Source organism: Macrobrachium rosenbergii, chromosome 42 (assembly GCF_040412425.1).
Source record: "Macrobrachium rosenbergii isolate ZJJX-2024 chromosome 42, ASM4041242v1, whole genome shotgun sequence".
Taxonomy (NCBI): domain Eukaryota; kingdom Metazoa; phylum Arthropoda; class Malacostraca; order Decapoda; family Palaemonidae; genus Macrobrachium; species Macrobrachium rosenbergii.
Window position 1 is genome coordinate 49,290,394 of NC_089782.1, and position 10,953 is coordinate 49,301,346.

Consider the following 10,953-nt stretch of genomic DNA (forward strand, 5'->3'; position numbering starts at 1 on the left):
TATAATAAGGTGTATTGAGAAATTTTGCCTTAGTGAAATTATTATTGATATATCTTTTGTGTATTTTTGTGTTTTCTTGTGTTTGCAATCTCTTGATTTTTCACATTTTATATATTGGTGATTTAACATTTATTTACTTTAAATATTTCTTGATAATTTAACATTGCCTAATTGATTTAATTTCCATTTCAAATCTTGAGTAATTCTTGATAGTTTAAATTTTGCTTGATTAATTTAATTTCTTGATAAATTAAAGTTTTGTGATTTAGTTTTGTTTAATAATTTAACTCATGAAATAATTAAATTTTGTGTTGTTTTTAAGTAATAGTAAATTTCCTCAGATTATGAATTCTAATTATAAATTTTGAATTTAAAAATAAATTTTTGTATTTAATATTTTTGAACACAGTGTTTCATTTATTGACAACCAGTGAATAGGATTAATTGTGTGTATAAGGCAAAATGATAAATGTGTTTTGTTTCTTTAGTTTTGCTGAAGTGAATTAAGACCAGGGAAAAAGTTAAAGTTGTTTAATGGAGTGATGCCCTTTTGCTCTAGTATATTTCTTGTTTAATTGTTGATACCTCACACTTGTTTTGATAAACTTAGTTTGATTTTTCATGTGATTAATAGGCTTTTTATGGGATCACTGTTGCCTTTAGAGTACTCAGTCGTAATTTTTATTCTTATGAGAATTCAGGTATCTGGCTCAGATGAGGTAAATTTTTGAATTCTGTGATTAGCAGCGTAAAAACCATGTACTTGGTAAACATCGTGACAATAATATACACACACACACACATGCATATATATATACAGATATATATATATATATATATATATATATATATATATATATATATATATATATATATGTGTGTGTGTGTGTGTGTGTATGTGTGTATATGTATATATATATATATATATATATATATATATATATATATATATATATATATATATATATATATATATATATATATACCACATTATTCATAGCTTACAAGTATGAAACCAAAATCAAACATTTATTTTGAACATTATCCAATAGAAAAGTCATTAGTGGATACACAGCAAAAAAGGAAAAAGGATCTTAAGACCCTCCAGCTTCCCGGGTCCTTTAAAACATCAAAAAACCATCGTTAAAATCACCCTCGCCCAGAAAAACTCCACCGATTCGATTGTGCGTTTGAAGTTTGGATTCCCGAAAAGCACGAAATTTGGTGCTTAGCCCACTGGCGAATTTTATTCGCCTTTGTTTCATTCCTTCTCTAAACGTTGCTTCAGGAGCGAATTAAACCTAATGGCAGTAATTGTGTGCCTAAATGACTCATTATTTTGTCTTCAAAGGGAGTCATTTGGCTTTATGACTTTTTATTAATAATTATCTTTTTCTTTATACCTTTATGAGACACGTTTTGATTCGAGGCAGCATTCTGCGTAGGTTAAAAGATATCGAAACCAGCTTATAAATAGTAATTTATTCATCTATTTCTTTCTTTATTTATTTATTTATCAAGCAACATGAGCAGAATATGCAATGATGTGATTCAAAACGCTCAAGTGCATGAAGTTTGCCTTTAGGCCTTAATCTTTCTTCTGGGTATCTTTTTAAAATGCCATTGCATGCCTGGCGTTTTCAAGGCAACATTTTATTTTTTAATTTCTTGTGCGTTTCTCATCCTCGAGGCTGGAGTGTTGAAGGAAAAGATTGTCAGTTCCTCTACAGTGCAAACTCTCCCTTAGTTTTCATCCAAAAAAGTTTGGGTCTTGCCACTTCCCTGGTGCCCAGAGAAACCCAGCCAGCAATGTCGTGTGCTATTCAACCGGGGTGGTAGGAAGGACATGTCCAGTCTACCTCCCTCCCCTCTTCACCATCATCTCATCTACTTAAGGAACCTACGTAGTTTCCCCTTTGGTATCATTTAGAATTCCATCCTGCTACCTGACTCCTAAAATCCTCCTTTAAAGCTTTTTTCTTAAATCTACAAAATCTCCTAGATATAGTTACATGGCTATACCATGATTCATGTCTGTATAGCACTATAGTTCATATTAGTGTATAGCATATAACCTTACTCTCACGTGTAGTTTCATCCTATTTTATTTGGAAATGTAATTCATCATGTCCATTTTTTATTTGTCTTTGTTGCCCTTTCTGTATATTCTAGGTCAAAATGAAAGCTGTTTTGGATATTATTGTTCCTAAATATTTGAAAGTTCAGTCTCATCAATCCTATCTCCACCTAATGCTATTTCATCGCTTTGTGCATATGCTGTCCTCATTACGTCTGTTTATCTTAGATTTATTTTGAATCCCACCTCTATAGATATATGATGCATTCTGTTAAGCACTCTTAGTAACTCTTGTGGTTTTGGCTCATTAAAACAGTACCATCGGGATAATCCAAGTCTGTCAGGTTACTATCATTACTCCAGTCTATAAACCTTCTTCCATAACCAACTATTTTTCCATTATAAAATCTGTGAGAAGGGCAAATTGTGAAGGACGCAACATTTCCCTGTAGCACAATACCTATATCTGCTCAATTGAATGAGATATCTTTGCCTCTACTTGTTCATAGATAATCTAAATTAGCTTTAAATACCAAATTGTATTACAACAGTTACGTAAGACCTTCCACAATAGTGATCTTTAGAATATATACTTCACTTATATGTACGTGATAACGTGGTTATCCCTAAAGTAACAGAGTAGTACTACTGTATTCAGTGCACATACCGAACGTCATCTTAACTCCTAGTTTACAATATTTACAGGCTGGCATTACAATGTATTTAAAATGTAATAAGCCAGGATTTCGAAAATAGAGTGTTTTTATGATCTAACTCAATTAGCTGTAAACGTTAGTAATGAGTTTTTTTTTCACTCAAACATATTTTCTTCTAATTAGAAAGGCTTGTCTGTTTTGTGATGGTACCTGCTTATTGAACCGTGTCAGAAAACTAATTACCTGTACTTCCTTTGATCATGTAATTACTTGAGAGGTATGAGTTTTAGACGGCGACTACAAAAGTTCATAAGTCAACGAGGAACATTAGATTTATTTTCATGCAAAAAGTCAGATTGTACACACTTTATATGGTTTCTTGTGTGATTCATTTGGTAATGCATATCGTTATAAATGGCCTTGCTGTTATAATAAACAAATTTCAGAAGCTTTCATTGCGAAACCTACTATTTTCCTGATTCAGACCCGGTTCACACGTTCATTCATGTGGCAAGAAATTCAGTCATTTCTTTTGGTTACCTCTACTGTAGTACTTAAGTGATCTTCGCAAGCCAGTTCCCACCCACCACTGGGAGGGGAATGACGTACCGTGACGCAGCTCCGGGTCACCTATCCAGTAAGCCATTTTGGGGTGACATTGTAGCACATGTAAAAGAGAAACTAAGGAGAATTGCTGTTCTAGGGATTGGTTACTGAAAACAAAGGAGATGGAAAGTCATACAGTGGAAAAACAACGATTGCGTCTATCGAAGACACTGCAGATTCCGGCTGCAAGACTTGAAGCAACCCCATGGCATCTCAGTGATGGATGTTCTTTCGTTTCTCACTCTTCGTCAATACAATGCTCGTCTAACCAAGCAGAGTGTATTATATGTCATTTCAGAGAAGTGTTTGCCATCACTAGAGTCCTGAAGGAGGATATATAGTAACAGGTAAGAAGCCTATAAATACAGCGGTCCTGGTCGTTTCGGCCGTAAGTCACTTAGGCCGTAACATCCAAAACAATGTAGGACGTTATGTTTATGGTATTTACCGTTTTGTTTATGGTATTTGCCGTTATTATTTTATGTTTTACGTACATCCCCAAGGGACTGGGACTAAACACGGCGCCCATTTTGCACGTAAACGTGCTTACGGCCTAAATGACTTACGGTCAAAACGACCGAATGCTAAATACAGTGGGTGACCTATAGAAGTAGACGAATTTATCCATACCTGGGAGGAGGAATACTTGAAGTTTAGACGTAAACACTGGTGGTTACTGGGATAAATTTGTTCGCTGTTACAAGAGGGGATAATATTACTGATAATTATATGAAAAATGTGGTAATAAAAGTCTAGTGATCTTATAATACGCTAAACTGGAAGGTCAAGTAAGCCACTTGCTATTTTAAACGGCATTATTCAATCTTTGTCCTTTCATAATTACGGATGGTTCCCTCATTTTAACAATACGTATCAAAATGAGATCAGTGGTTACCTCGATAACATATCGTGCCTAATGAAGCGACCAGAAATCATGCTACAGGAAAGAAGTCGGCGTTATAGGCCTACGTGCGTGAAAGGAGAATTCATCCGCTTTTGAGCCTGTGAGCTTCTGGCTGGAAATATGCGCATGCGCAGACTCGTTCTAAATCACATCCTGGGTTTTATGATTGCCGTAAAATATCCGTTTATATGTATAAACCTACGCAAAATTGAACGGTTTAATATAGTTTTCCACTATATATAAAAATAAAGATTTCAGTTACACTAAAGTCGGTTTCGTCCCATCTGTTCACTCAGGGGTGAAGATGTGGCACATGCGCACGTGTAATCGTGATTGGCTGAAAATCAACGTTTCTGATATCGTTGGTTTAAATAGGCTTTCTTCAGTAACATATTTGAATATTTATATATATAAAAGGACCCTCATACCTTATATAAATCATAAACATACCGACGTGTATCGTTAATATACCTGTTTGCACATAACAAGCGAGCTTGTATCAAACAGTCTACTCTTATCAAACACAAACGAGCGAAGGCCTTTCAATAATCATGTTTTGATCTCACTGGTATGGTCCAGGCTGTACTTACGGGCGCCACTAAATTTCAGTCATATTTGTGCAGTTATACCTGCTCAGTCGTCCCGTGCAGGCAAATCTGAACTTTAATGTGAACAACTTGCACAGTTTTTCCCGCCTGCGCAGGCGACCTGAGAAAATAGCTCATCTCAGTCGATATGCGTCCCGCCAAACGGCCTGCGCCTGCGCACTTGAACGGTAATGTGGGAAGGCAACTTTTTTTGGCTTAGCTTTTTGTCCCCGGGCGGATAATGAGTTTTATTAATTAAATTTAAAAGTATTTATACCCAAATTAATGATGCATCTGATTTACATGTATTGTAATGATTTATCGGATGTCAGATTAATATATATATTTATAATTTTGCAATTTTTCCATAGAAAAATCATTGTGTAATGAAGGCTGAAAGTGGCAGCATCATTCCTGAATATCTTGTAGATTTCACTGAAATCTGGATGAAAGACTGCGTGGGCAAGTAAAATCCAGAGGTTATCGTGACAGATTAAGCCTATGTATGTATATTCGTGGTTATACACCATATATGCAAGTCAGTTTTTAAATGAGAATAAATATTCATGATGGCGATGTAATGCAAAACAAGAATAGGCCTATATGCGTCTATTCATGATTATGCATCATATATGTAATTCATTTTTTAAAACTGGAACAAAATATTCTACTTTCTGATGAAACAAAATGAAACAACATTAGACGATGTATGTTTATTCATTGCCCACATTCCATGTAAGCCAGTTTTGAAATGAAATCGGGCTAATCAACACAAATGACACAAAGGAAAACAGTCGTAAACTATGGATGTTCACTCGTAACACATCATAAGAAAGTCATTCTTGAAATGTAAAAGACAATATTAGGCCCATATATGTCAACTATGAAATGGAAACAAACAATTGGTAACTTAATTAATATAATAATTATCTTGCCATGGAACTCTTCCTACATTAAAAAAAATATTTAATGAAAGTCATGAAAGTACACGGGGGGAAATTTAAACATAACAAATTCAGATGGGAGTATTGAATTCGTTTTTTCAAGGCATAACGTTAGAGTCGGACTTCAGACTTGTACCCACAAACTCCTCTGGTCACAAGAATCGTTTATGATTCAAGCTTTCCCTATATACAATTTCATTGCATGTATGTAAAAATAACTTGATATGATCCACTTCCGTAAACTGGATAAATAACCATTAATAATGTTGTCCGCTGGAACACGAAACGTTGATAAGCGAGACAGGTTTATGCTATTGATCGACAGTTGTTTGATTTTACTGGCCTTCTTTTGAGCACACTTTCATTTCATATCAATCAAAATTACTTTCTTATTGTAACCTTTATATATTCATTCTATCTAAATATCGTCCCAACGCGTTTAAAAAATAAGTCTAGGCTAGCCTTTTATGCCGTTTATGCTATAAAGACAAGATGACGGGGTCTCAATGAGATTTCAAACTCTTGCTCGATAAGTTATAAGACAAAAAAAAAAAAAAACTCCTGAAATTACCCGATCACTTAGGTATCATAATAATTTGTATGCTCAAGAAAAAAAAATGTGTAAACTGTTCTGAAAAGAAACCGCCGTGAATTAACTTCCCTGTTTCTAGCCAATTTGGCAATAGCTGTTCCTTTCACCCACTCCAGACAGACTCATAGGCATTATTTTATGCTGTTTCAAGTGTTACCCTATTCATGTAATTTACATGCGAGAAATTATTAAAATACATTTTATTCCCACTCGCATAGCCAGCCATCTTTTTATTTACTTTGTGTTTGATCTGCATAGACTGTTTGAAAAAAGTTAGTCTTTCGTGTCCTTGTAGTGTTATCGGAATAAATCGGCATGTTTATGACCTATGTAAAAAGGTGTGACGGTTTTTTTTTTTTTTTTTGTACATAACGCATTCAGATGCATTACAGAAGAAATAGTTAGCATCTTTGTTCCAGTGAGCCTACGATATCAGACACACTGATTTCAGACAACCACGAACTAGCTAACCACGTTGGTGAGTGGACAGATGGAATGAAATAGACTATAATGTAGTTATCAATGCCAGACAAAAGAAAAGGCTTATGGAGAGTCAGACTGATCACGGAGTTAAGCGTGGCTCAGTGCATCATTGTCTATCGATTTCATTTCCCCCGTGATCCGAGTAATACCGTCTCTTTCAGATTCACTAGAATTAAGTGAATCTTCCAGATTCGCTAGAGAACTTTTAATTCGTCTGTAGCAAATGCACAGATCTCTACAACCATCACTGAGATCCAACTTCTCTTATTGTTTAGGTCTACTTTGTTATAGGTCGCTGTAGCAAAGCACCTGCGAAATTCTCATCACTATTCCTTTTTTTTGGAATGTAGGGATATGACAGATAAAAAAAAGAAAGTCATTTCAGTAGGTTTATCACTGAGGGCTTAATGTTTTAGGTTCATGTCTTAGCATTCATCCCTTTTCAGTTGACTGACTGACCGAAGTTGTGGGTTGGCTGACCTGGCTCGATTCATTTTGTAAGAGACGTTACATAACCATTACTTGTCGAATCGTCTTTCTGTTAGGCCTATCTTAAATTGAATATGAATATAAAGAGGATAAAAATAAGGCAAAGACTCAGTGTAGAGGCTCTGTAATTTTGAAAAAAAATAAAGCTATCAATTATAAGCAGCAGCAAGTAATTGCTGTTTGCTTTTTAGTAGTCAGCTTTCACGCTTCTCCATGCATGAAATTTCATAGTATCATCTAAACTCCCCGCTCAAACGCCTTTCATATTCGTAATAACTAACATTTTAACATGGGACTCATGGGAGACATTTCTTCAGAATATATCGCATAATTTTTATTCAGCAATGCTACGCCTTACAACAGTTCTTTACTTGTTGTTTGCTAAAATCCAAGTTTCGTTAGGGCATATGTAGTTTAACGCTTCAATATTTCTACCATTGATCATCGGAAATCATTTGTTTTAATCTTAAACATATTAGCCTAACAAACACAAATGGGTAATAGTAAAGTTATGGAAGTTTGTAGTTCCAAATACAGATTTAAAAAGGAAACTGAATTAAATTGAAAGCCTCAGTCAAAGTTAATAAGTTCTGCTATTCAATACCAAGTTTTTCTAGGAAAATTTTTACGCATGAGAATAAAAACGTAATTCATGAGAGAAGTATGAGTTTATGATTCCGATTCCACAGTAAAATGAATTAGACGAATTAAAGGAACCGTAATAAATCTGAATCAAAATGACAATAAAAAAAACTTTCGAACTTAGGTAAAGTTTATTGCTCACTCAGGTTTTACGACCTCTTGAAAGTTATGGTTGAAAGTTCTCACACTGAGTTTTTGTTTGGCATTCTGTAGTAGAAGAAACTATTGAATAAAAAACCTGTTACTTTCAAGTTATTTTAAAATTGTGGTAAAATGATGATTCTGATAAGGAATTAAACTGAGCGTGAATAAGCTTATTATCGACCATTCTTATTATATATATATATATATATATATATTATATATATATATATATATATATATATATATATATATATATATATATATAATCAACATAATCATATATATATATAAATAAATTTATGACTATATATATATATACATATATATATATATATATATATATATATATATATATATATATATATATATATATATATATATATATATATATATATATATATATATATAATAATCTAAAACTCTGGAACATTTATGTTTGTTTATTTCAGGAAATTTATGGAATATATATATATATATTATATATATATATATATATCCTATATATATATCTTCCATCCCCCCTCCCTAATCCCAAAACTCTTCATTTATGTTTGTTTATCCCGCTGGAACCTCAAGTGTTAATTTAGTCCACCGCCCTCCCTCTTCCATCCCTCCCTTCCCATCCTCTTCACCCTTTCCTCCCCTTCCCTTCCCGTCCACCGCCCTCCCCCCATCCCTTCCCATTCCACCTCCTCCCCTCCTCCCTCCCTCCCCTCCCACTCCCTCCCCCCTCCCCTCCCCAAATTTTCAACATTCTGAAACGTTCGTTTGTGTGCACACCAGAAGTTAAATGGGGCTGGTGCTGCACGTAGTCTTCCCATTCCCCTCCTCCTCCTCCTCCCCTTCCCCTTCCACCTTCCCTCCCTTTCCCTCTCCCCTCCTCTATTCCTCCCTTTCCCTATGACATTCCCCTTCCCCCGCCCATTACCTCCCCCCGCCCATAATACCCCACTCACCCTCCGCTTTCCCTCCACCTCCAATCCCCCTCCCTTTCCCTCCCCTCCCCATTTTCCCCCTCCCCTCACCCTATTCTCCCTCCCCTACCCCCCTCTCTTTCCTCCCCCTTACTCCTCCCCTACCCTTCAACATCCACCTCCCCACCTCCTCCCCTCTCACTCCGCTTCACCTCCCACTCCCTTCCCCTTCCCCTTCCACGCCCTGTTCCCCATCCCCTGCCCTCCCCTCCCAAAATTTTGAACATTAAGTGACCCAACGGGCCACGGGTGATCTAGTATATATATATATATATATATATATATATATATATGTGTATATATATATATGTGTGTGTATATATATATATATATGTATATATAAACATTATGATGCAAGTGTTCTAACTGCTAAAGACACAGCTTTCAAACGAATATATTTCTCTGTACACTTCAGGAGTTTAGTTGGTGGTGCTATACTGAATGTCAGTAAATTCATCAATATGGCAAATTGCGTTAGCTTTTACAATATTATAAGGTTAAATAAACAACTCTCAAATGATTCCGCTAATATGTTAATAGTTATCAAATGCCCGTTTTTGCTGAATGAATTATCGAATTATGATAAACCTTGACTATATGGTTATTGTTCTGGTGCCAAGAGATTGAATGATGTGCTGGGATTTAAGAAAATTAAAAATATACATTTTGATCACTTTCAAAGAAATGTGTTAAATATATTCTATCATGGAAGGATGAGATTCTGAGCTTTCCTTTAGAAACAGGATATGGATGTCGACTGCTATTTCTTTTAGGTCACGCGAATATGGATACCCGGGGTATAATAAGTTGTGGGCAAAATCTATGACGTTCAGGAATTTGTGAACATTGGGGAAGTACCTCCTTTCTTGGATATGTCATAAGATTTATTGTTAATAATGGGACTAAGGACTTTTTTTTAATTTTTTATGTTATTGTGAATATGATGACGTGAGTATCTCCTCTCTTCAATATATCAAGTTTATTGTGAATTTATTGTTAATAGTGGGACAAGGCATTTTTTCCTTTTATTTATTGTGGATATGGTAACGTGAGAACTTCCTTTCCTGAATTTATCAGGATATTTGTAGTTAACCATGAGACAAAGTATCATTTGGAAGTTTAGTTACTCCTTGCTTCATCTTGACGAGTTTTCAAAGCATTCAAGTTTAGATCTTTTCTGAATATATATAGAAAGAGCATTTACATCAAAATCCGTTTTGAGGGAATACGCTTTTAACGTATGATGTGTAAGAGCGTTACTGGTATTGGCTAAGGATATTTGTTTTTATTAGAATGCAGTTGGATACACTAGTAAAGTCATTGATGATTGTACTGTGCATCTAGCCTCAATCCATTTAATTTTTTCCCGTTAGGTAAAAAAACATCCTTAAAAAAAAAAACAGCAATGAAAGGTTAAAATAACTAACCACTAGCGGAGAGGACAAAGAATGTATGGAAATACATCCATATAAATACGGATCATCACGAGTCACGACCATATAAAGGGAAAGACGTTACATTCATTTTGATAAAAGTTAAAACACAACAGACACACAAACAAAATGTAATTTCCTAAAATGGTAAAACGTTAATCTTCTAACTTTAGTGACAATGTTTCTTTGTAGCGCGAAACATTTAATTAAATTTGAGATGAAGAAAATTAATTTGCTCAGCATTATTCTTTTCTTTTTCTCTAGAGAAGAAGAGGAAATACTCCCTTACATGTATTTACGTAAATACTTACACAAAGCCGCACTCATTCTAACAACACACAGACATATATATATATATATATATATATATATATATATATATATATATATATATATATATATATATATAATATATAATAATA

General features: G+C 34.5%; 1 protein-coding gene across 1 annotated transcript in view; it reads left to right on the plus strand.

Annotated features, from left to right (window-relative positions):
• The first annotated feature begins 3,328 nt into the window (after positions 1-3,328).
• The window catches only part of LOC136828417 (nephrin-like), a 1,390,497-nt gene continuing 1,382,872 nt past the window's right edge, over positions 3,329-10,953 (plus strand). Inside the window, exon 1 of the mRNA XM_067086456.1 lies at positions 3,329-3,686. The gene's annotated coding sequence lies outside the window, so the exon portion shown is untranslated. The remainder of the gene's footprint in view (positions 3,687-10,953) is intronic.